General features: G+C 51.8%; 1 protein-coding gene across 6 annotated transcripts in view; it reads left to right on the top strand.

Moving 5' to 3' along the window:
• The first annotated feature begins 11,479 nt into the window (after positions 1-11,479).
• LOC140398702 (BRD4-interacting chromatin-remodeling complex-associated protein-like) overlaps positions 11,480-27,181 on the top strand; it is a 215,432-nt gene continuing 199,730 nt past the window's right edge. For 4 of the 6 annotated variants that reach the window (XM_072487729.1, XM_072487744.1, XM_072487737.1 and 1 more), the window contains exons 1-2: positions 12,305-13,251; positions 13,616-13,751. The gene's annotated coding sequence lies outside the window, so the exon portion shown is untranslated. Of the gene's footprint in view, positions 11,875-12,304; positions 13,252-13,615; positions 13,752-27,181 lie in introns of those variants that run through there. The other 2 variants (XM_072487720.1, XM_072487732.1) reach the window with 2 other exon arrangements.

Here is a 27,181-nt window from a genome sequence, read left to right as displayed (position 1 = left end):
GAGGTGTCCGGAAAAGGCATAACGACACTGGGAACGTGAGATCCGGTGGTGGGCAGGCAAGTTTGCGTAGTGCCCTTCTGTTGCGCCTGACAATGGATCCATCAGACATGCGAACCACGAATGACCTGGGAGCAGCCTGTCAAACAACAACAGCTGGAGCTGACCAGCCTCCACCAGGCAATTTGATGAGAACAGCATCTTCCAGAGAGAGCACAGGCAAATCAGTAGCATGAACATCGTATGTCAGCTTTTGCCGGTTTCTGAGTTGCTGCACCTTTTGCAGCACTGGGAGGTGATCCAGGTCAGATACATGAATGGCCGGAACAGTCGTCCGCAGGTCACGATTCATAAAGAGTTGTGCCGGAGACATACCGGTGGACAGAGGGGTTGCCCTGTACGCCAGGAGCGCATGGTTAAAGTCAGAAGCTGAGTCCGCAGAATCTACGTTGAGGATGATAGGCATGTTGCTGAATTGGAGGAGGTCTTGTCATACGTGGTAATGATGCCCACATGATATGGGGACTCCAGGCAGTCGTCCTCTGGATCCGTGGTGTTACCAGGTTCAGAATCCAGTAGCTCTAGCTGCACACTTCGAACTCGTTTGTGTTGGAACTGGGATCGCTGGCCTACAATCGGAGGTGCAGACCTGCACAAGGATGCATAATGGCCAGGCTTCCCACAATTTAAACATCGCCTGTCTCTTGCAGGGCATTACCGCTTTAAGTGGGCAGTGCCGCAGTTCGGGCACGTCATGACGTTGACGTTGTAACGCTCCGTGTGTCGTCGCACATGCGCAGTGCGGTCAGCCGTCGCTCGCACCTGCGCAGTGTGGTCTTCGGCCGCTTCGTTCTCCCGTCCGTGGTGCGCATGTGTGGGACCCCGGGAAAAGTGGGCGAAATGGCCGCCTTCATCGATGCTAAGGCGCTGCATTCGGGCGATGGTCTGTACACTCTCTGCCTTGTGGGAGGCAAGTTGGTCCTGTTCTGCCGATTTAAGGCGGGAGTAGCGAATTTTCGCCTGTTCATGCACTTTACACGTCTCGATGGCTACTGGCAGGATTATGTTTTTTATTTTTAGGAGCTGCTCCTGCAGGGCGTCGGAGTGGACCCCAAACACGATCTGATCTCTGATGAGGGAATCATCCATAGTTGCAGGATTGCGCTAATATGCGGAGATGAGTTAGAAAGGATTGGAAAGGCTCATCCTTACCCTGAAGGCGTTGCTGGAAGACATAGCGCTCAAATTTCTCGTTTGTTTCGACTTCACAGTGACTGTCGAATTTAGTTAACACGGTCTGGAACTTGGTCTTGTCCTCGCCATCAGCAAAAGTGAGCGAACTGAAGATTTGGATGGCCTGGTCCCCCACAGTCGTTAGGAGCAGCGCGATTTTTCTGGCATCGGACGCATCCTCGAGGCCCGATGCCTCAATGTATAGACTGAATTTCTGCTTGAAGACCCGCCAGTTGGCGCCGAGATTTCTGGAGATCAGGAGATGTGGAGGGGCCTAGATCTTCTCCATGCCGCTGGAAGGCACTTGCTGGTCGTCACTGAATTATTCATGGTAAATTACTTCGATGAAGTAGACTCCTGGTATCATGTCGTGTTATTCACCCTGGGGTAACACGGACTGCAACAGGATGCAGATGAATGGTAAAGCATACACCAAATGTAGGCGTTGGTTCAGTACGATTTAATGAACTTCTGTAACAATGCACACAGCTGGTTGTGGGTTGACACTCTACTACTCTAAGTGGACTAACTCTAACTCATTAGATCAGGCTAGCTCTGATCCACGTGTAGAAGATTCTAACTGATATATACACCCTGACTGTCACTACAGTTGTCACCAGTGGAAAGAGGCGGAGTGCTGATGCATCGTGTGTTTTATAGTTGGAAGCCCCCTCTGATGTTCAGTCTGGTGATTGGTTGTGTTCTTTCCTGTATGTTGACTGGCTAACTTGGGTGTCTGTCACTACCTGTTTTTACCTCATGATGTGCATGGGTGCATATTATGACACACGTCATGACGTCGGCATCGTGACGCTCCACGCGTCGTCGCACATGTGCAGTGCGGGTGTTGGCTGCTTCGCTATCCCATTCGCATCGCGCATATGTGGGGCCCCGAGAAAAGCGTGCAAAATGGCCACTTTCATCAATGCTGAGGCGCTTCATCCGGGAGATGGCTGCACACTCTCTGCCTCGTGGGAGGCAAGTTTCTCATTTTCAGCCGATTTGTACTGGGCATAGTGATTTATGGCGTGCTCATGCACTGTGCATGTTTCAATCGTGACTGGCAGGATCATTTGCTTGATTTTCAGTAGCTACTCTCTCAGAGGATCAGAGTGAACTCCAAAAACGATTTGGTCTCTGATCATGGAGTCAGCAATATCACCAAAGTTGCAGGACAGCGCTAGCAGGTGGAGGTTAGTTAAGAAGGAGTTGAAAGATTCATCTTTACCTTGTAGACGCTGTTTGAATATGTAGCGCCCGAAGATTTCATTGGTGTCCACTTCACAGTGACTGTCAAACTTGTCCAGGATGGTCTGAAACTTTGTCTTGTCCTGGCCTTCGGTGAAGTGAAAAGAGTTGAAGAGTTCGATGGCTTGATCACCCGCTGTTGAGAGGAGAAGCGCGATCTTCCTTGCATCAGACGCACGCACGAGGTATGAAGCTTTGATGTACAGCAGAAACTTTTGCTTGAATGTCCGCCAGTTGGCACTGAGATTGTCGGAAGTCCTGAGTTGGTGAGGAGCTTGAATCTTCTCCATTGTGCCGGGAGACCATGTTCGCATCGCGCATATGTGGGGCCCTGAGAAAAGCACGCGAAATGGCCGCTTTCATCAATGCTGAGGCACTTCATCCGGGAGGTGGCTGCACACTCTCTGCCTCGTGGGAGGCACGTTTCTCATTTTCAGCCGATTTGTACTGGGCATAGCGATTTATGGCGCTGGTCGTCACGGAACGGACTGAGGTAAACCACCTAGATTAAGCAGTCTCCTGGTAGCATGTCGCGTTATGTACTCTGGGATAACACAGGCTGCAACTGGATGCAGCTTTAACCAAAAGATACTCCAGACCTTGAAGTTAGTTCAATCTGATTTATTGAACCAGTAGCACAGTTCTCTATGAGTTCGACTCTCTGCTAACCTAAGTGTGGTTACTCTGTCTGACTGAACTAGACTAGCGCTTAGCCACGTGCTGCAGGTGTGATACTGTAAATACACCCTGGCTCACTCTGTAGATGTTCATCAGTGGAAAGAGGCGGAGTGTGAGTGCCTAGTGCCTTTTATAGAGAGATACCACCCCTGAGTGTCCTGCCTGCTCATTGGTCATGTCCTGTTCTCTGTGTTCATTAGCTGCCTGTCTGTGCCTGTCTGTATATCATTATCTGCATGTCTGCATATCATGACAGGTGGTGGAGGGTTCTTTTTAAAAATCTTTTTATTCTCCACATTTTCATTTTTTTCATCATCAAACAACAAAAGAAAAACAAACACAATGACAATCCCCAGGAAACAACAACCCCCTCAATATACAATCCAACACATCGATTTGTGCATTCCAGGTAAAAGTTACAAAACAGTAAACCCAACCTCCAGTGTTCAATGGCAACAAGTTCCCGAAAGTGCATAATAAACAGTCCCCCCATAGTAAACAGTAGAACCCTTCCTTCATCCCCCTCAGCTCAAGTTTCACCTTCTCTTTTTTTTTTTAAATAATTTTTATTAAAGGTTTTCATAAAGTATCAAGAACAAAATAAAAAAGGTACCCAACAGGGTTAAATACAAAACACAATCCAGAAAAACAACCCTCCATACCCCCCTCCCCCCGTACATAAATAATAAATTAACATTAACACCCCGACTTAATACAACAAGTATATACACCCCCTCAGACCCTCCAGTGTGAATAACAAAAACAAAAAATAATAAAGTGACCCCCCCCTCCCCCCACGAGTTGCTGCTGCCATTGACCAATGTCTACCGCTCTGCCAGGAAGTCTAAGAACGGTTGCCACCGCCTAAAGAACCCATGTTCCGACCCTCTCAAGGCAAATTTCACCCTCTCCAACTTAATAAACGCCGCCATATCGTTGATCCAGGATTCCACGCTTGGGGGCCTCGCATCCTTCCACTGAAGAAGAATCCTTCGCCAGGCTACCAGGGACGCAAAGGCCAGAATTAAGGCGCCTGTTTCGCCTCCTGCACTCCCGGCTCCTCTGCCACCCCAAATATTGCGAACCCCCAGCCCGGTTTGACCCTGGATCCTACCACCCTCGACACCGTCCTCGCTACGCCCTTCCAAAATTCCTCCAGCGCTGGGCACGCCCAGAACATATGGGTGTGATTTGCTGGGCTCCCTGAGCACCTACCACACCTGTCCTCACCCCCAGAAAAACGGCTCATCCTTGTCCCGGTCATGTGTGCCCTGTGCAGCACCTTAAACTGTATGAGGCTGAGCCTCGCGCACGATGAGGAAGAGTTCACCCTCCCCAGGGCATCTGCCCACGTCCCTTCCTCAATTTCCTCTCCCAACTCCTCCTCCCACTTACCTTTTACCTCCACCACCGAGGCCTCCTCCTCCTCCTGCATCACCTGGTAAGTTTCCGAGATCTTCCCCACTCCCACCCACCCCGAGAGCACCCTGTCCTGTACTGTGTGTGGCCATAGCCGCGGGAATTCCGCCACCTGCCGTCTGGCAAGCGCCCTTACCTGTAAGTACCTGAAGGTGTTCCCCGGGGGGAGCCCGTACTTCTCCTCCAGCACACCCAGGCTCGCAAACTTCCCGTCCACAAACAGGTCCCCCAACTTTCGTATCCCTGCCCTGTGCCACCCCGCAAACCCTCCACCTGTTCTTCCTGGGGCGAACCGGTGGTTCCCCAGTAATGGGGTCCCCGCTGAGGCCCCCACTTCCCCCCTGTGCCGCCTCCACTGCCCCCAAATTTTGAGGGTAGCCACCACCACCGGGCTCGTGGTATACCTCCTTGGACGGAGCGGCAGCGGCGCCGTTGCCAGCGCCCCCAGACACGTATCCACACAAGACGCCGTCTCCAGCCTCTTCCATGCAGCCCCCTCCCCCTCCATCACCCACTTGCACACCATCGTCACATTGGCGGCCCAGTAGTATCCACAGAGGTTGGGCAGCGCCAGTCCCCCCTATCTCTACTCCGCTCCAGGAACACCCTTCTCACCCTCGGAGTCCCTCGCGCCCACATAAACCCCATTATACTCCTGTTAACCCGCCTGAAAAAAGCCTTCGGGATAAACACGGGGAGGCACTGGAACAGGAACAAAAACCTTGGGAGCACCGTCATTTTGATTGACTGCACCCTACCCGCCAAGGACAGCGGCAACGCGTCCCACCTCTTGAACTCCTCCTCCATTTGCTCCACCAGCCTTGTAAAATTAAGCCTGTGCAGGGCCCCCCAGCTCCTGGCCACCTGGACTCTGAGATACCTGAAGCTCCTCTCCGCCTTTTTTAGTGGGAGCTCGCCAATCCCCCTCTCCTGGTTCCCTGGATGAACTACGAACAGCTCGCTCTTCCCCATGTTGAGCTTGTACCCCAAAAAGTCCCCGAATTCCCTAAGAATCCTCATTACCTCCGGCATTCCTCCCACTGGGTCCGCCACATTCAGCAGCAGGTCGTACGCATAAAGTGACACCCTGTGCTCCTCCCCACCCCGCACCAAACCCCTCCAGTTCCTTGACTCCCTCAGTGCCATAGCCAGGGGTTCAATCACCAGTGCGAAGAGCAGGGAGGATAAGGGACAACCCTGTCTCGTCCCTTGGTGCAACCGAAAGTACTCGGACCTCCTCCTGTTTGTGGCCACACTCGCCATCGGGACCTCATACAACAGCCTAACCCACCTGACAAACCCCTCCCCAAACCCAAACCTCTTCAGCACCTCCCACAGGTACCGCCACTCTACCCTATCGAAGGCTTTCTCAGCGTCCATCGCCACGACTATCTCCGCCTCCCCCTCCCTCGCCTGCATCATGATAACGTTCAAAAACCTCCGCACATTCGCGTTCAACTGCCTCCCTTTCACAAACCCCGTCTGGTCTTCGTGGATGATCTGTGGCGCACAATTCTCAATCCTCGTGGCTAAGACCTTCGCCAGCACCTTGGCATCTACGTTTAGCAACGAAATCGGCCTGTAAGACCCACACTGCAGGGGATGCTTGTCCCGCTTCAGGATCAAGGAGATCAGTGCCCGGGACATCATTGGGGGCAAAGCCCCCCCCTCCCTTGCCTCATTGAAGGTCCTAACTAACAGCGGGCCCAACAGGTCCATATATTTTTTATAGAATTCGACCGGGAAACCGTCCGGCCCCGGTGCCTTCCCCGCCTGCATGCTTCCTATCCCTTTGGTCAGCTCCTCCAGCCCAATCGGGGCCCCCAATCCCGCCACCAGTCCCTCTTCCACCTTTGGAAACCTCAATTGGTCCAGGAAGCGGCCCATCTCTCCCTCCTCCCGTGGGGGCTCGGATTAGTACAATTCCTCGTAGAAGTCCCTGAAGACCCCATTGATGCCAGCTCCCCTCCGCACCACACTCCCTCCCCTGTCCATAACTGCCCCGATCTCCCTAGCTGCGTCCCGCTTCCAAAGCTGATGCGGCAGCATCCGGCTTGCCTTTTCCCCATACTCGTAAATCGCCCCATGGCCTTCCTCCACTGCACCTCCGCCTTCCTGGTGGTCACCAGGTCGAATTCGGCCTGGAGGCTACGCCTCTTCCTCAACAATTCTTCCTCGGGCTCCTCCACATACCTCCTGTCTACCCTCACCATCTCCCCCACCAGCCTCTCCCTCTCCCCCTGCTCCCTCCGCTACTTGTGGGCCCTAATGGAGATCAGCTCTCCCCTCACCACCACCTTCAGTGCCTCCCATACCATCTCCACTCGGACCTCCCCGTTGTCGTTTGTCTCCAAGTACCTCTCTATACTTCCTCGGACCCGCTCGCTCACCTCCTCGTCCGCCAACAGCCCCACCTCCAAGCGCCACAGCGGGCGCTGGTCCCTCTCCTTCCCCATCTCCAAGTCCATCCAATGCGGGGCGTGGTCCGAAATGGCTATTGCCGAATACTCGGTATCCTCTACTCTCGCTATCAGCCCCCTACTCAAGATGAAAAAGTCAATTCGGGAATAAGCCTTATGGACATGTGAAAAGAATGAAAATTCCCTAGCCCCCGGCCTTGGTCGGGACCCTCCAAGGGTCCACCCCTCCCATCTGGTCCATAAACCCCCTCAGCACTCTTGCCGCCGCCGGCTTCCTACCCGTCCTAGACCTGGAGCGATCCAGTGCCGGATCCAACACCGTGTTGAAGTCTCCCCCCATTATCAGGCCCCCCACTTCCAAGACTGGGATCCGACCCAACATACGCTGCATAAAACCCGCATCGTCCCAGTCCGGGGCATACACATTGACCAGTACCACCCTCTCTCCCTGCAACTTACCACTTACCTGCCGCCATTATCTGCCACAATGCTCGACGCCTCAAACGACACCTTCTTTCCCACCAAGATCGCCACCCCTCGATTTTTGGCATCCAGCCCCGAGTGAAACTACCCACCCTTTCCTCAATCTTACCTGGTCTGCCACCTTCAGGTGTGTCTCCTGAAGCATAGCTACATCCGCCTTGAGCCCCTTCAGGTGCGTGAACACGCGGGCCCACTTAACCAGCCCATTCAGTCCCCTTACATTCCAGGTTATCAGCCAGATCAGGGGGCTACCCGCCCCCCTCCTCCGCCGACTAGCCATGACCCCTCCTCGGCCAGCCACGCTCCCGTACCCCTCACCCGGCCCGTTCCCCACAGCGGCATACCCCCGTCTCGACCCCCCCCACCCCACTCGCTCCAGCTCCTCCTTGACCATAGCAGCAGCTACTCGATCTCCCCCCCCACCCCCGGCTAGGACCCATCCTAGCTGATTTACTCCCCCCATTGCAAGTCAGCTGACTCCTGCTGACCCCGGCCACTCCCGCCTCTCTTTCGACTCCTCCCATTGTGTGGCACACCCTCCTCTCCCGTCCCCATCCATAGGCTATCCCCCTCCCCCCTTTGTTCTAAGCGCGGGAAACAACCCTCGCTTCCCCGCCCCCTCCAGTCTTCAGCGCGGGAAAGAGCCCATGCTTTCCACCTACCAGGCCCCGCCACCTCTGACGTAGCTCCTTTTCCAGGCCTGGTCTCCTCACCCCTGGCTCGGGCCTCCCCCTCCCCCGTGGGGCCCCATCTCACCTCCAAGAGCCCCCCTCCCCGACCAACCCAACCAAAACAGTGCCCAACCCGCCCCAGCCACCCTCACCAACCCAAAAGAGAAAAAACACAAAGAAAAAGAACCCCGGAGCAATACAAAGACCCCCCCACCGAAACAAAAATAAACATAGCATATCAACCGCAGTCCCCAATCGCCCGTCCCGACCCTCAATCTGTGTCCAACTTCTCGTCCTGAACAAAGGCCCACGCCTCCTCCGGAGACTCAAAGTAATGGTGTTGGTCCTTGTAGGTAACCCACTGTCGCGCCAGCTGCAACATGCCAAACTTCACCCCCTTCCTGTGCAGCACCGCCTTCGCTCGATTGTACCCGGCCCTCCTCTTCGCCACCTCCGCACTCCGGTCCTGATATATCCGAACCTCCGCGTTCTCCCACCTGCTGCTCCTCTCCTTCTTGGCCCATCTGAGCACACACTCCCGATCGACGAACCAATGGAACCTCACCAGCACTGCCCGCAGAGGCTCGTTAGCCTTGGGCCTCCTCGCCAGCACTCTATGGGCCCTCCAGCTCCAGGGGCACCTGGAAGGACCCCGCTCCCATCAGCGAGTTCAACATGGTGACCACATAGGCCCCCAAGTCTGGCCCCTCCAGCGCCTCCGGGAGGCCCAGAATCCGCAGATTCTTCCGCCTCGACCGATTCTCCATCTCCTCGAACCGCTCCTGCCATTTCTTGTGGAGCACCTCGTGCGCCTCCACCTTTACCGCCAGGCCTAAGATCTCGTCCTCATTGTCAGCGATCTTTTGTCGAGCCTCGCGAATCGCCACTCCCTGGGCCGTCTGTGTCTCCAGCAGCTTATCAATAGACGCCTTCATCGGCTCTAGCAGGTCCGTTTTAATCTCTCTGAAGCAGCGCTGGATACCCTGCTGCTGCTCTTCCGCCCACTGCATCCCCGCTGCCTGGTCACCGCCCGCCGCCATTTTGTCCTTCTTCCCTCGCACCTTCTTCGTGTCCACCACCATCTTTTTTGTCGCCCCGCTCCTAGTTGAAGCCATATACTGACGGGGAGCTGTTGTAGACTCCTTCCCACACGTCGAAACGGGAAACGTCGAAAAAGTGCCGTTGGGGGCCCTGAAAAGAGCCCAAAAGTCTGTTGTTGCGGGAGCCTCCGAATGTGCGACTTAGCTCCGCATAGCCGCAACCGGAAGTCTCCAAGTTTCACCTTCTCAAGGGTCAGAAATTCAAGTCAGTCCCCCGCCACGCCAAGCCACAATACAGAGAAACTGACCTCCACCCCAACAAGATCTGCCTCCGGGCAATCAACGAGGTGAAGGCTAAAACATCTGCCCCCGCAGCCACCTGCAGCTCGGGCCGGTCCAACACCCCTAGCCTTTAACCTGCCCTGGTAGCCACAGTATTAACATGGCTAGTCCAGTTCAGTATCTGATCAATGGTAACTTCCAGAATGTTAATTGTGAGGGATTCAGCGATGGTAATGCCATTGAATGTCAAGGGGCAGTGGTTCGATCCTCTCTTGTAGGAGATGGTCATTACCTGGCACTTGTGTGGCATAAATATATCTTGTCACTTGTCAGTCCAAGCCTGGATATTGTCCAGGTCTTGCTGCATTTGGACATGAACTGCTTCATTAGCTGAGGAGTCACAAATGGTGCTGAACATTGTGCAGTCATCTGCAAACATCCCCACTTCTGACTTTACAGAATCATAGAATTTACAGTACAGAAGGGGGCCATTTGGCCCATCGAGTCTGCACAGGCCCTTGGAAGGATCACCCTACCCAAGCCCACACCTCCACCCTATCCCTGTAACCCCACCCAACCATTTTGGACACTAAGGGGCACTTTAGCATGGCCAATCAAACTAATCTGCACATCTTTGGACTATGGGAGGAAACTGGAGCAGCCAGAGGAAACCCACACAGACGCGGGGAGAACGTGCAGACTCCACACAGACAGTGACCCAAGCCGGGAATCGAATCTCGGACCCTGGATCTGTGAAGCAACTGTGCTAACCACTGTGCTACTGTGCTGCCCTTATGATGGAAGGGAGGTAATTGATGAAGCACCTGAAGATGGTTGGGCCCAGGACACTACCCTGAGGAGCTCCTGCCGTGATGTCCTTGGACTGTGGTGACTGACCTCCAACAACTACAACTATCTTCCTTTGTGCCAGGTATGACTCCAACGAGTGGAGAGACTTCCCCTTGATTCCCATTGACTCCAGTTTAGCTAGGGCTCGTTGATGCCATACTGCGTCAAATGCTGCTTTGATGTCAAGGGCAGTCACTCTCACCTCACCTCTGGCATTCAGCTCTTTTGTCCAGATTTGAACCAAGGCTGTAATGAGGTCAGGAGCTGAGTGGCCCTGGCGGAACGTCTCAAGTCCAAAGTTTTGAAGCAAAGTTTTGAAGCAGAGTCCCAAGTTCTGAAGCAGAATTATTATGGACTCGAAACGTTAATTCTGTTTCTCTCCCCACAGGTGTTGCCAGACCTGCTGAGTTTTTCCTGTTCTTTCTTTTTAAGGCTACTTGTCTAAATCCTTGAAGCTAATTGAGAACTGCAATGAAAATTAACTCTGCCGCAATAGTGCTCAGCACTCTGAATTTAACACAAAATTACTTGGGTCATTCCTCAAAAATGTAGCAAACACCAATTCTAGTGCAAGGTCAGTGTAAGATCACTACAGACAGCATTGCTACAATGATCATGTCGGTTTCCTGGTGCATTTAATAATAGGAGCCTTCACCCGTCTACATTCTTATCCCTACTCCCACACCAGCAACTTGAGGGTCGCATTAGCTCAGTTGGCTGGATACCTTTTTCATGATGCAGAGTGAGATCAACCGTGTGGGTTCAATTCCTGTACCAGCTGAGGCTATTCCATCTTCTCAATCATAGAATTTACAGTGCAGAAGGAGGCCATTCGGCCCATCGAGTGTCAACCTTGTCCCTTGCCTGAGGTGTGGTGATCCTCAGGTTAAATCACCACCAGTCAGTTCTCCCCCTCAAAGGGATAAGCAGCCTGTGGTCACCTGGCACTGTGGTGACTTGACTTGCTCAGATTCTGCAGCAACATTCCTTGACAGGACTCCGCCAATTGGATGGCCCAAACTCCTGTCAATCAGCCCTGGCTCAGCCAATAGTGTGCGCGGAGGGTTTCGTTTCCTCCCACCCCCCCCCCCCCCCAGACAGATTCCTATCGGAATTCCCTATTGATCTGCGGGGCTTCTTCAAACTATTCCCTTGATAACAAATCATGTGCATATGGTCCTTGGATCCTTGTCCACCCACTCCCCTACGGAATGTATCTAATGCAATAATGTGGATTTGTATTTAAATAGTAAAAGTCTATTTGAGTTTACATGTTATCCCTCAAAGCACCCGCATTTAAAAATATATATATCGAACCATGTCAGAGTGCAAATAGAAGAACAGACTTCCTAAAACATTTGAAGCTGTAGAAGCTAACACTTGGGAGTGTTTGGTGTTTGCATGTATCTCCTATCATTTCTGCCTGTGCGCAGGCTGCAGTTCAAGACGCCAACAGCTGTCTCCTTGTATTTTGACTCTTGTTCCCCCCCCCCCCCTTCCAGCCCCTGAAGTGATGGCGAAGAAACCCCGTTGACAAGGCAAACCACATTGGCGGTGAGTCCCTTTTTAAAAAAGCCTTACAATGGTTTTCTCTTCCCAGTGATATGATATTTAAATAGATATTTGTTTTCAAAAGCTGTGCTTAAAACAGAAAATCAATCCAGTAAATAAAAAAAGGAACGTATTCTCTCTCTGGAAGCAGTGGGTAGATTTTTTTGCCCGGTGTGAAACTCCCGATTTCGAATCATTGTGGCAACAGGGAATGTATCATTTTCAATAATGTATCAGTGTCTGCAGACAGGTCAGCCTCTCCTAGACCCAGTTCATTGAGGGAATCATAATAAACAAACCAAATAAAAGCTGACAACAAAAGGCTCGTGTCTCCATGCAGCCTGAAGAAGTTCTTTGTGCATTGCCACCTCCTCTCCATGGCTGAGCTTTCAGTGGAGAGGGGGGTGTTTCACTCCGACCCTTTTTTTCCCTCTCTTGCAAGATTATGTTGCCGAGACGTGCGCGGCTGTCCGGTCTTTTCTCTGCTCCTCTCCCTCTCTCTCCTCCTCCTCCATTCATCAAAGTCGAGCGACTCCCTGAAGTAGCGGCTTTTCCAATATTGTATTGTTTTAGTGGAGGGGGCAGGAATGACTCATGAGATTGGAAGATCAGATTACAAAAAAAACCTGATTGCAAAACGCCAACATGAGAAATCAATGATTGCAGCCAGCAACACGGCAGTGCTTGTGTGCCCCCCCGCCCCCCGCAAAAAAAACGCTGCGGTAACTTGATAGAAAATTCCGTCCTTGCTTTCCCTTTCCCCATGCACTTAATTCTCTCCCCTTCTCATTATGCAACGGTGTAATGGGAATTGTGATTTCGATTGAAACCATCTACCACTCGAACGGACTGAAGACGTGCGGACTTGGCCTCTATGCAGGCAAGCTGGAGAATCAATCAGTGCTAACAGCCCTGTTGGATTGAAGAAGACAGGCCCTCTAACTTTTTTCATCAAACCGATGGGAAATCGCTGGAAATAAACTAGGGCCAGGATTATTTTTGTAATAAGGTGGCGAAAATACTGTCACAACGTTCTGTTGTAATCGTGACAATGAGACCACACCCTAATTGTGATGTTTTACAATAAATCTATACTCAAAATACATGTCGTTGAATTGCTGAGCGAATTTATTAAATTAATCTAAACACTAAATATCTCAAAAAAAATAATTGCCCACCCCCTTTTCAAAGAATACATATCCTCTCTCTCACTCCTCGCCTGAACAAAGTAACAAGATGTCCGCAGGACAAGGTATTCAGTGTGGCTTCACTTGTATCAGATTGACCCGGATTCCGGAGCCCAGTCAGATTTAAGTGTTCCCTTCGCTCGATATATTGGACTGGAGAGACGGGACTGCGAGCTCGCCTTTGCATAGGATGGTATGTGGGAACCGTTCGGGTTTTACTGTTTTGTTGCCCCCAAATAGGTCAGATTATTTCAGTCTAGCCTCTCTTTGGCTAGTGATGGATTGGAGGGGGAGGCATAGCTAGAATGTATAAATATTCCCCATCGCTACTTTCCTTCTAATTGGGTTAAACTTTTACTGCTACTGCTGTTTAGATTTACATAATTAAGCCCCACTCATTTTTTTATTATATACGTTCTAGGTTTATTGGCTGCGAAGGATAACGTGCACAGTACAAGAGAAACTAACGAGCTTAATGTGATCATAGGGAAGACTAGGCTAGTAACTGAAACACTACAGACACCATACATACTTGTAATATATTATTTCGCTTATAGTCAGATCGACGTCTGCAATCTGTTTTTATAAGAGGAAGCAACTAAACCGAGGGATCCAGGATCAATGATGTGCGTTTGCCATTGTCATTATACATACAATCAAGTTGATTCACTCTCTTCCAGCCCCAAGTTGCAGGTAGTGTTTTTTTTAGTCCTGCTGCAAAAAACTGGAGGTTTAGCAATGTTGTACACAAGAACTTCCAATTTATCTGAAAGAGATTTATGTGGGCTGTAGTGAGAAATTCAGACAAAATAAATATTCCCATTGTTTCAGAAAAGGGCAATGCCATTTGTAATGTTTAGTGCTAACAACTCTGGCAGATCTCTGTTTCCCTAATTCTGGCCTCTTGTATATTTCCCAGCTCCCTTTGTCCCACATTAACAACTGTCGCTTTTGCAGTCTGGACCCAAAGCTCTTGAATTCCTTTCCTAAAGTCCTCTGTAACTTTACCTCTCTCTTTTTCTGTATGTGCTATTAGAATATAGAACATACAGTGCAGAAGGAGGTCATTTGGCCCATTGAGTCTGCACCGACCCTCTTAAGCTCTCACTTCCACCCTATCCCCGTAACCCAATAACCCCTCCTAACCTTTTTGGACACTAAGGGCAATTTAGCATAGCCAATCCACCTAACCTGCACGTCTTTGGACTGTGGGAGGAAACCGGAGCACCCGGAGGTAACCCACGCAGACACGGGGAGAACATGAAGACTCCGCACAGAAAGTGACCCAGCGGGGAATCAAACCTGGGACCCTGGCGCCATGAAGCCACAGTACTAGTCACTTGTGCTACCGTGCTGCCCATGCTGTTTATCTCATTAAGTGTCCAAAAGCTTGGTTTGTCCTTATGTGGCTTTGTGTCAAATTTTATTTGATAGCACTCCCGAAACACATTGGGATATTCTACCACATTCTTTGTCTCGATACTGTGTTTTTATACGTCACATTTTCAACCATCTCTCCTCCCTCCATCCTGAATGGAGTGACTAGTGTTGGGTATGGTACTTTTGTTTTTCAGCCCCTGTCGAATATTTCACTCCTGTGAACATTTTCCACATATGAATAAATCTTGGCAGTGAATATCTGCCAGGTTGAGTCTAGTCTTGACCTCACCTGATGTCCTGACACTAGGTGTGCCAATTGGATTCATTGCACAGGTAGATTATGCACGTGACAATCATGGCTCAGTGGAAGCATTCACATCTCTGAATCAGAAAGGTGTGGGTTCAAGCTCCACCCCAGGGGCTTGAGCACACAATCCAGTCTGACGCAGCAGTAGTATGGGGATGCTTTACTGCTGAAGCTGTTGTCTTTTGGATAAGGCACTGAACAGATGCTCCGTCTGCCTTTCTAGGTGGGCACACTTTGAAGAAGAACCAGGACCTTCTCCCTTATTAAAAGAGAAAATGCTGGAAAATCTTCAGCAGGTCTGTTAGCATCTGTAGGGAGAGAAAAGAGCTAATGTTTCGAGTCCAGCGAAAAGGCATAGAAAGTGGGAGATATTTATATTGTAGGGTGAGGGAATGAAAGATGAGTCATAGCCACAAAAACCATGTGGGAAGAGTGCCAATAGCCACAGAAACAAAGGGAAAAGAGTGCTAATGCCAGTCCCCAGAGAGAATAAAAGGTGTGAAAGGCCAAACAGCAGAGAAACTAAAATCAGAGGGTAAACTGTGACAGATACAGTTGCGGGGGGGGGGGGGGGGGGGACATGGGTGGGAGAAAGGTAAAATGAGAAGATGGGGAGAAAAGGTAAGGAAAGGGGGGATAAGATAGGGAGATATATATAAAGAAAGACCAGAAAGAAATAAAAGGTAAAAGACAATTAAAATAAAATACAATGGTCTTTCTGCAAGTGACGCACCTCCGTGTGAAGGACCAGGTTAGGTTAAGGAAGGGGTGGGCAGGTTTTTCACCTGGGGTTTGATTTGAAATCGAGGGGTGTGCCGATTTTAATGAGCAAAAAAATGGGATTTGTGAGTGCGAAGGAGGTGAGGGATCCGGGTGGGAGATATGTGATTGTGAGTGGGGTATTGGAAGAGGCACCGGTGGTGTTGGTAAATGTGTATGCCCCAAATTGGGATGATGTGGGTTTTATGAGGAGGTTGCTGGCAGTAATCCCGGATTTGGCCACGCACCAGATGATCATGGGAGGAGATTTTAACTGTGTCCTGGAGCCGAGGGTGGATAGATCGAGCCCCAGGTCGATGGGTAGGGTACGAATGGCAAGGGAGCTGGGAGGGTTTATGGAGAGGATGGGTATGGTGGATCCATGGCGCTTTCAGAACCCAGGGGGAAGGGAGTATTCCTTTTCTCACGTTTACAAGGTGTATTCGAGGATTGCTTACTTTGTAGTGAGTCGGGAGATTTTGGTTGGGGTGGAGGGGGCAGAGTATGCGGGTTAGTTACTTCGGACCATGCACCCCACTGGCTGGAGGTTCAGTTTAGATCGGGACGAGAGCAGAGACCGGGGTGGAGGTTTGACTCATGGTTGGCGGATGGAGGTTTTTGTGATAAGCTGCGGGTAGCAATTAAGGAGTATGTGGAGTTGAATCAGAATGGGGAGGTGTCGGAGGCCATTTTTGGGAAGCACTGAAGGCAGTGGTCCGGGGGGAAATTATTTTATTTAAGGCTCGTGCGATTAGGGAAAGGAGGGAGGAACATGACCGTCTTGTGAGCGAGATAGTGGAGGTAGACAGGGAATATTCGAGGGTGCCCACCGTGGAGGGATTGGCGAGGGAAAATGTTGCAGGGGCAGTTTGACAGGCTGACAACAAGGAGGGTGGTAGGGCAAATGCGTAGAGCAAGGGTGTGCAATATGAGTATGGGGAGAAGGCGAGCCACATGCTGGCGCACCAGCTGCATCTAGGGAAATATTGAAGATCCGGACTGGGGCTGGGGATGTGGTGTCGGAGCGAGGGAAGATAAATGAGGCATTTAGGGAGTATTACCAGGAACTTTATGAGGCAAACCCGGGAGGAAATGAGGGGGACATGGGGCAGTTTCTGGACAAGCTGGAATTTCCCCAAGTGGAGGAAGCAAAGAGGCAGGCGTTGGAGGAGCACCTGGGGTTGAGGGAGGTGCTGGATAGTATCAGGGGTATGAGTGGGGGAAGGCCCCAGGGCCGGATGGATACCCGACGGAATTTTAGAAGGAATTTGCGAGGGACCTGGCACCACATGTGTTGGGAGCGTTTGATGAAGCACTGGAGAAGGAGAAGTTGCCGGAGACGACGACGCAGGCAGTAATCACACTAATCCCGAAAAAGGGGAAGGACCCGGTGGAATTTGGGTCGTATAGGCCCATATCACTATTGAACACGGATGTGAAAGTATTGGCTAAGTTGTTGGCGGGGAGGATGGAGGAGTGTGTGCCCGGGGTGGTGACAGAAAATGGGGTATATGCCGGGCCATGAGGCTGAAGATTGTGGTTGAATACAGTTCTGCTGCTGATGGCCCCCAGCACCTCATGGATGCCCAGTCTTGAGTTGCTAGATCTGATTGAAGTCTATCCCAGTTAACACATTGTAGTGCCACACAACATGATGGAGGGTATCCTCAATGTGAAGACAGGCCTTTGTCTCCACAAGGACTGTGTGGTGGTCACTTCTACCGATACTGTCATGGAAAAAGATGGATCTGCGGCAGGCAGTGTTATAGCCTGCCTGCTTACCATTGGCTGGGGACTAATGACAATCCCACAATCCTGTGGGAGTATGAGCTTCCCCAATGAGGGGCGGCGGAGAAACCATTAGTAAACTCCAAGTATAAATAAAGCTGGCCAGTTTGGAACCAGGAGGAAGCAGTGTGCAGCAAGGGAAGTTGCTGCTGCTGTTATATATATATATATATGTTATTGTAAATAAATGTTATTACTTTGTATCCTTAACTCGTGCTGGATTCTTCGTGGCCCTCACAAAACTGGCGACGAGGGTTAAAGTGAATAGCTGTCTACACTGCTGAAGCCACCTCCCTGGATTTTTGTCGGATACAGGTTGGAAGTTGTTTTCTATTATGCCTCTGTACGGGCGTTTGGATGTTTTTGATGCTGCGCTGGAAAGCTGGAACCAGACACACAATGGATGCGTTACTATTTCCGGGCAAACAATATCACCGAAAATGAGCGCCAGGTGGTCATATTGCTCACCGCCTGCGGCCTGCATACGTTTGGGGTGATTAGGAGCCTTACGTACCCAGCTGCTCCGGACACCAAAACGTTTGATGAACTTGTGAATATAGTGGGGCAACATTTTAGCCCAACCCCGTCCATGATAGTCCAGCGTTACCGGTTAAATACCGCTGAGAGGACCCCTGGATAATCCCTTGCCGATTTTCTATCCAGGCTACGCAGGATTGCGGAGTACTGTGACTATGGTGAGACCTTGTCAGAAATGTTACGCAACCGTTTGGTTTGCGGTATTAACAATGCGGCCACCCAGAGAAAGTTGTTAGCTGAGCCAACAGTGACTTTTCAACAGGCCATTCAAATAGTATTGTTCCGAGAGAGCGCAGAACGAGGAGTGCAGGAGCTACAGGGAATGGAAGTGCATGCCTTGGGGCGCAACCCCTCCCGTCCGAAAACATCCCCTCGCACTCCTGCGGTACCTTGGGCGAGGCGACGTCCGGACCGACGCCAGTGGCTGTCGGACATTCCTCCCCGAAGGGAGCCTTCTCCAGAACCAATGGATGAGGAGCCATGTCCGTGTCAGACTTGTAGGCGGCGACCCCGTCACGGACGCCGGTCCTGGGGGCGCCAGAGGCGCCGTCGTTCCGACCGAAACTGGGACCAGCCCAGGGGCCGTACCTTCCATGTGGATGAACCTGCGGCGACTACTCCTGAGGACGTGGAGACGGAGGACGACTGCCTGCGGCTGCATTGTGTGGCAGCTCCCCGTGTGGCCCCCATTAAGGTGACAGTACGGGTCAATGGTCACCCACTTGAGATAGAGTTGGACACTGGCGCACAGGTCTCCGTGATCGCCCAGAGGACATTCGACCGCACCAAGCAGGGTATACAGACCCTTACATTAACCGACTCACAGGCCAGGTTGGCCACCTACACGGGAGGCACTGGACATTGCAGGAACTACAATGACCCCTGTTGTTTATGGACGCCAGGAGGGGCGTTCCCCATTTATCGTGGTGCCATGGGCCCAGCTGTTGGGTCGGGGCTGGTTGCGCCATTTGAGGTTGCAATGGCAGCACATCCTCCAAACAGTTTCTGAAGGGTTGACTGAGGTGCTAGGACGATACCCAGATGTATTCCTGCCTGGTTTGGGGAAAATAAAAGGGGCCATAGCCCGTATCCAAGTCGAACCAGGAGCCACGCCGCGCTATTTCCGGGCGCGCCCGGTGCCTTACGCCTTGCTTGAGAAGGTAGAAGGGGAGCTCACTCGTTTGGAGAGTTTGGGTATTATCAGGCCCGTCCGTTTTGCTGACTGGGCAGCACCAATTGTACCTGTAATGAAGCCAGATGCCACAGTTCGCTTGTGTGGCGACTATAAACTTACAGTGAATACGGCTTCCCGACTTGACCGATATCCAATGCCTCGCATAGAGGATCTGTACGCGAAACTTGCAGGTGGTCTCTTCTTCACAAACTTAGATATGAGTCACGCCTACCTACAGTTGGAGCTGGACCTTGCCTCCCTACCATATGTAACGATTAATACACACCGGGGCCTGTATGAATATACACAGTTGCCCTTTGGAGTATCCTCTGCCTGCGCTATTTTTCACGTGTTATGGTGGGCATTTTGAGAGGTTTACCACGTGTTGCTGTCTACTTAGATGACGTTTTGATTACAGGGACGTCGGAGCAGGAACATTTGGAAAATCTGGAGGCTGTCCTTAGACGCTTTTCGGAGGCTGGAGTCCGTTTACGTTGCACAAAGTGCGTATTTCAGGCAAAGGAAGTAGTCTACCTAGGTTATCGGGTGGACCGCGAAGGTTTGCACCCAGTCGCAGAGAAGGTGCGTGCGATTCAACAGGCCCCCGCCCCGACTGACACTTCGCATCTTTGTTCTTTTCTCGGTCTCGTAAACTATTACGGGAAGTTCCTCCCCAATCTGGCAACTACGCTGGCCCCGTTGCACCTTCTGCTAAAGAAAAATCACACCTGGGTTTGTGGTCAGCCGCAAGAAACCACTTTCCGGTGGGTAAAGCAACAATTGTCGTCGTCTGGGTTACTATCCTACTATGATCCTGGAAAGCATTTGCTCTTCACATGTGATGCATCCCCGTATGGTATTGGGGCCGTCCTGTCCCACAAGATGGAGAACGGGGCCGAGCGACCGATAGCTTTCGCCTCCCGCACATGGACTGCAGCGGAGAAAAAGTACGCGCAGATCGAGAAGGAGGGCCTGGCAGTTTTTTTTGCGGTGAAACGCTTCCACCAGTACGTGTATGGCCGCCATTTCACTACCGTGACTGATCATAAGCCTCTGCTGGGACTTTTCAGAGAGGATAAGCCAATACCGCCCATTGCTTCCGCACGGATCCAGCGCTGGGCTTTGTTGCTTGCTGCATACGAGTATTCTCTGGAGCACAAACCAGGAACGCAGATAGCAAATGCCGACGCACTGAGCCGATTGCCTTTATCGACCGGCCCCATGTCAACCCCCACGACCGGTGAGGTGGTTGCAACCCTAAATTTTATGGACACCTTGCCTGTCACGGCATCACAGATCCGTGAGTGGACCCAGGCGGAGCCAGTCCTGTCAAAGGTTCGGCATATAGTCCTGTATGGTGGGCAGCATAGACAGCTCCCAGGCGAGTTGCGAGCATTTTCCTCCAAGCTGTCAGAATTCAGCGTGGAAGACGGCATCCTCTTGTGGGGGACGCGTGTGATTGTGCCGGAAAAAGGCCAGGAGCTGATACTAACAGACTTGCACAATGGGCATCCAGGTGTGACCAAAATGAAAATGTTGGCCCGGAGTTATGTCTGGTGGCGAGGCCTCGACGCCGACATTGAGAAGGTGGCCCAAAACTGCTCCATTTGCCAGGAGCATCAGAAGCTTCTGCCGGTCGCGCCCCTACATCACTGGGAATGGCCAGGGCGGCCTTGGGCACGCTTACATGCAGATTTCGCAGGCCCTTTTCAAGGATCCATGTTTCTTCTATTAATCAACGCCCAGTCTAAATGGCTAGAGGTGCATAAGATGCAGGGGACAACGTCCTGCGCGACAATTGAAAAAATGCGTTTGTCTTTTAGTACGCATGGCCACCCCGAGGTGCTGGTCACGGATAACGGCACTCCATTCACAAGTGAGGAGGTTCATAAAGATGAACGGCATACGCCACATCCGCACTGCCCCTTACCACTCGGCTTCAAATGGGTTGGCGGTGCAGACATTCAAAAGAGGCCTAAAGAAGCAGTCTTCCAGATCAATGGACACGAGACTGGCTCACTTTTTGTTTACGTACAGGACGACCCCCCATGCGGTGACTGGGGTACCTCCCGCAGAACTCCTAATGGGCCGGAGACTTCGCACCCGCCTTAGTATGTACGCCGCACACAAGAACGGCAGGGACAGGGATTTTCTCGGCATCGGCCGATTCGGCAGTTTGCGCCCGGTGACCCAGTGTTCGTTCGGAATTTTGCTGGTGGTGCCCAGTGGGTTCCTGGCGTAATCTTTCGCCAAACGGGCCCTATATCTTACCAGGTGCAAGCCCAGGGTCGTCTCCAGCGCAAACATGTAGACCACGTTCGGTCCAGAAGACTATCCCCTCCAAAGATTCCCCGCCCCCGGAGCTCATTTCTACAGCCGCAGAGATCAGAGACAAGGGAAGGTAGTCCTCACAATCTTCCTCTAGTGCCTCACTCGAAGCCTGCGCAGGTCGTTACAGAACCGAATGGAGATAGAGATGCTGACATGACGGAGGCAGCAGACTCTGACTCCGAGATGGAGACACAGGACGCATCAGAGGGGGGATCCTTGGGTCCACGGGCTGTGGATGTACAACCGTTATGTCGTTCATCACGGAAGCGCCGGTTTCCGTCTCGTTACATGCCGCCTGATCCAGCGCCGCGTGCAAATGGTGTCCGGCCTGCGGCAAAACGAGTCCGACGCCCTCCTTCGCCAGCGTCTTCGGTGGATTCCTTGGACTTTGGGGGGGGAGGGATGTTATAACCTGCCTGCTTACCATTGGCTGGGGACTAATGACAATCCCACAATCCTGTGGGAGTATGAGCTTCCCCAATGAGGGGGGCGGAGAAACCATTAGTAAACTCCAAGTATAAATATAGCTGGCCAGTTTGGAACCAGGAGGAAGGAGTGTGCAGCAAGCAAAGTTGCTGCTGCTGTTATATATATATATATATATGTTATTGTAAATAAATTTTATTACTTTGTATCCTTAAAACGCATGTTGGATTCTTCGTGGCCCTCACAAAAGGCAGGTTGTTGAGGACGAAGTCAAGTATGTTTTTCCCTCTTGTTGGTTCCCTCAGCACCTGCTGCAGTCCCAGTCTAGCAGTTTTGTCCTTTAGGACCTGGCCAGCTTGGTCTGTGGTAACCACAGAGCCACTCTTGGTGATGGACATTGAAGTCCCCCACCCAGAGCATATTCTGCACCTTGCCACCCTCAGTGCTTCCTCCAAGTGGTGTTCAACATGGAGGAGTACTGATTCATCAGCTGATGGTGGGCAGTATGTGATAATCATAGAACATAGAACGTACAGTGCAGAAGGAGGCTATTCGGCCCATCGAGTCTGCACCGACCCATTTAAGCCCTCACTTCCACCCTATCCCCGTAACCCAATAACCCCTCCTAACCTTTTTGGTTACTAAGGGCAATTTATCATGGTAAATCCACCTAACCTTCACGTCTTTGGACTGTGGGAGGAAACCGGAACACCTGGAGGAAACCCACGCAGACATGGGGAGAACGTGCAGACTCCGCACAGCCAGTGACCCAGCGGGGAATCGAACCTGGGACCCTGACGCTGTGAGGCCACAGTGCTAGCCACTTGTGCTACCATGCTGCCCTTATCAGTGGGAGGTTTCCTTGCCCATGTTTAACCTGAAGCCATGAGACTTCATGGGATTCAGAGTCACTCCCAGGCAACTCCCTCCTGACTGTATACCACTGCGCTGCCACCTCTGCAGTCTGTCCTGCCAGTGAAAAAGGACATACCCAGGAATCATGATAGGTATCTGGGACACTGAGGTATGATTCTGTGAGTATTACTATGTCAGGCTGTTGCTAGACTAGTTTGTGGGACAGCTCTCCCAACTTTGGCACAAGCCCCCAGATATTAGTAAGGAGGACTTTGCAGGGTCGACAGGGCTGGGTTTGCTGTTGCCATTTCTGGTGCCTGGGTCAATGCCATGTGGTCCGTCCGGATCAACGCTTTACATTTTTGTGTTTTCGTAGCGGTTTAACGCAACTGAGTGGCTTGCTAGACCATTTCAAAGTGCATTTACGAGTCAACCACATTGCAGTGTGGTCGGGAGTCACATGTAGGCCTGGCCAGGAGTCACATGTAGGCCAGACCAGGTAAGGATGGCAGATTATTTCCTTCCCTAAAGGACATTAGTGAACTAGATGGGTTTTTATGACAATCGACAATGGTTTCATGGTCACCACTAGACTTTTAATTCCAGATATTTTATTGAGTTTAAATTCCATCACCTGCTGTGGTGGAATTCGAAACCAGATCATTATCCTGAGTCTCTGGTATACTAGCCTAATGACAATACCACTTCATCGCCTCCCCTTTTATTTTTTTAATATAAATTTAGAGTACCTAACTCATTTTTTCCAATTAAGGGGCAATTTAGCGTGGCCAATCCACCTAACCTGCACATCTTTGGGTTGTGGGGGCGAAACCCACACAAACACGGGGAAAATGTGCAAACTCCACAGGGGCAGTGACCCAGAGCCGGGATCGAACCTGGGACCTCAGCGCTTGAGGCAGCGGTGCTTGCCACCGTGCTGCCCCCCGTTTAGTACTACTACAGTCAGTGGGACAGTCAAATCTGGTGTGTGGCTGATCTTCGCAATGATTAAACTTGTTGCACAGCACAGACTGGGTAGGTGGGATGCTACTCTCTGTTGCTCCAGACAAAACGGATTCTCAACTGTTCTCTAAATGTATTCTTCTACTAGAGGTTTATCTTTTAGACAGTTACGTCTTAATTGCTGCAAAAACTTTTCCATAAGTAATTTAATTATTAATTGCTGTTGGTGAGGGAAATTTGTAGATTCTTAAATGCTTGTAAATTCCGAGCTCCGGGTCAGATGAAATCTTAATTTGTATTTTTTGCACTTGGGATTGATTCAAAACTGTTCTGTATATCAGTGGAACTCGCATATGTGGCTGATAAAAGTTCAACGATTCTCTGTTTTAGAAGGGCAGACACTGGTACGTCAGAGGTAGACTTTTGTATCTCTAACAAAAGTATGACTAATGGACTTCCGGGTGCGGCGATGACCAGCTAAGTCGCACGTTTCGGCACCTCCCGTTTTAACGGACTTTTGGGCTCTTATCGGGAGTCCCAACGGCAATTTTCGAAGGCTAAACCCACTGTGACATAGAAGGGAGTCCCCCCGGATGTGAATGGATAGAAGAGATAATAGTGGCCAGATTGTGGAGGATCCTCTGGAGCAGCGGCAAAGAAGGGAAGTGAGAAGCAAGATGGCGGCGGAGGGCGGCCAGTTGGTATGGGGCCTGGAACAGCAGGAGTTCCTCCGGCGATGTGTGGAGGAGCTCAAGAAGGAGGTGCTGGTGCCGATGCTGCAGGCGATTGAGGGGTTCGAGGAGGCGCAGAAGACCCAAGAGATGGAGCTCCGTGGAGTGAAGGCAAAAGCTGCCGAAAACGAGGACGAGATACAGGGCTTGGTGGTGAAGACGGAGACGCACGAGGCACTGCACAAGAGGTGTAGGAGAGACTGGAAGCCCTGGAAAATAGCTTAAGAATCTTGGGTCTTCCCGAAGGGGCAGAGGGAGCGGACGTTGGGGCGTATGTGAGCACGATGCTCCATACCTTAATGGGAGCTGAGGCCCCGACGGGCCCCCTGGAAGTGGAGGGAGTGTACCGAGTCCTCGTGAGAAGACCAAAGGCAGGAGAAATACCTCGAGCAATAGTGGTGAGGTTCCACCGCTACAAGGACAGGGAGATGGTCCTGAGATGGGCGAAAAAGACACGGAGCAGCAGGTGGGAGAACGCGGTGATCCGCGTGTATCAGGATTGGAGTGCGGAGGTGGCGAGAAGGAGGGCGAGTTTCAATCGGGCCAAGGCCGTGTTCCACGAGAGGAAAGTGAAATTCGGAATGTTGCAGCCAGCAAGACTGTGGGTTACACACCAGGGTGAACACCACTGCTTCGAGACGGCAGAGGAGGAGTGGACATTTATTGAAGAGGAGAAGTTGGACTAGATTTGAGAAAGAGTGTTTGAAATGAAGTAGCGAGGTGGAGGCAAGGGACTGGGAATCAGATGGGGGAAAATTTTCTTTCCCCTCGAAGGGGGGACACACGAAGAAATGTGGGCGCTGGTGGGGAAGGGGAGGGGGAAGGAGAGAGGGAGCTGCGCCATCAGGGGCGGAGCCGAGAGGGAAGCGCGGGCTTTGTTCCCGCGCTATGAAAATTGTAGGAAGTAGGGCGCAGGAAGGAGGGGGCCTCACATAATGGGAGGCTAAGGATAAACGGGGGAAGCCGAGTCAGCCAGAGTTTGCTGACTTCCGGAAGCAATATGGGGGGAGCAACTAAGCTAGAGAGGGATCTAGCGGGGGGGGGGGGGGGGGGGGGGGTGGTTAACTGGGTTGCTGCTGCTAAGGGGAAGGGGGAGCTGTTGCGGGATGGGATGGTCGGGACGGGAGGGCACCGTCCGGGGGATAAGCGGGTGCGTGGGAACCGGGTGAGGAGCTGGTCTAAAAAAGGGGATGGCTAGTCGACGAGGGGGGGGGGGTAAAGAGCCCCCCAACCCGGTTGATCACGTGGAACGTGAGAGGGTTGAATATGGCAGTTTAAGAGGGCAAGGGTATTTGTGCACCTAAAGAAGCTAAAGGCAGACGTGGTCATGCTTCAGGAGACGCACCTGAAACTGGCGGATCAGGTCAGATTAAGAAAAGGATGGGTGGGACAGGTATTCCACTCGGGCTTGGATGCGAAAAATAGAGGGGTGGCAATACTGGTGGGGAAACGGGTATTGTTTGAGGCGAAGACCACAGTGGTGGACAGTGGGGGTAGATACGTGATGGTGAGTGGCAGATTGCAAGGTGAGGTGGTGGTGCTGGTGAATGTATATGCCCCGAACTGGGATGATGCGAGCTTTATGAAGCGTATGTTGGGGCGCATCCCGGACCTGGAGATGGGAAAGTTGGTAATGGGGGGGGGGACTTCAACACGGTGCTGGACCCAGGGCTGGACCGGTCCAGATCTAGGTCCGGGAGGAGGCCGGCAGCGGCCAAGGTGCTTAAGGGCTTTATGGAGCAGATGGGAGGAGTGGATCCCTGGAGATTTACTAGACCAAGGAGTAAAGAGTTTTCCTTCTTCTCCCATGTCCACAAAGTGTACTCCCGGATAGACTTCTTTGTCCTGGGAAGGGCGCTGATCCCGAAGGTGGCAGGAACGGAGTATTCGGCTATAGCCATTTCAGATCATGCCGCACATTGGGTAGATCTGGAAGTAGGAGAGGAAAAGGAGCTGTGCCCACTCTGGAGATTAGATATGGGACTGTTGGCGGACGAGGGGGTATGTGTAAGGGTGAGGGGATGTATTGAAAGGTACCTAGAGATCAATGACGACGGAGAGGTCCAGGTGGGAGTGGTCTGGGAGGCGCTGAAGGCGGTGGTTAGAGGGGAGCTGATCTCCATAAGGGCCCATAAGGGGAAACAAGAGGGTAAAGAAAGGGAGAGATTGTTGGGGGAGATTTTGAGGGTGGATAGGCAATATGCGGAGGCTCCAGATGAAGGGCTATGCAGGGAAAGACGGAGATTGCACACGGACTTTGACTTGCTGACCACGGGTAAGGCGGAGGCACAATGGAGGAAGGCACAGGGAGTGCAGTATGAATATGGAGAGAAGGCGAGCCGGCTGCTGGCCCAACAACTTAGGAAGAGGGGGGCGGCGAGAGAGATCGGAGGGGTTAGAGACGAGGAGGGAAAGATGGAACGGGGAGCGGAGAGGGTGAACGGGGTGTTTAAGGTATTTTACGAGAGGCTATATAAGGCTCAACCCCCGGAAGGGAAAGAGGGAATGATGCGTTTCCTAGATCAGCTGGAGTTCCCGAAGGTTGAGGAACAGGAGATGACAGGACTAGGAGCGCAGATTGAGGTGGTAAAAGGAATTGGGAACATGCAGGCAGGGAAGGCCCCGGGACCGGATGGGTTCCCGGTGGAGTTCTATAGGAAATACGTGGACCTGCTGGCCCCACTTCTGACGAGAACCTTTAATGAGGCTAGGGAAAGGGGGACACTACCCCCGACGATGTCGGAGGCGACGATATCGCTGATCCTGAAAAGAGACAAAGACCCGCTGCAGTGCGGGTCATACAGGCCTATTTCCCTCTTGAACGTAGATGCCAAGCTTTTGGCCAAGGTGATGGCGACGAGGATGGAGGAAT

The sequence above is a fragment of the Scyliorhinus torazame genome, chromosome 2 (genome assembly GCF_047496885.1).
Source record: "Scyliorhinus torazame isolate Kashiwa2021f chromosome 2, sScyTor2.1, whole genome shotgun sequence".
Taxonomy (NCBI): Eukaryota; Metazoa; Chordata; class Chondrichthyes; order Carcharhiniformes; family Scyliorhinidae; genus Scyliorhinus; species Scyliorhinus torazame.
Note: the sequence above shows the minus strand (reverse complement) of the source record. Positions and strands in the feature narration are given on the sequence as shown.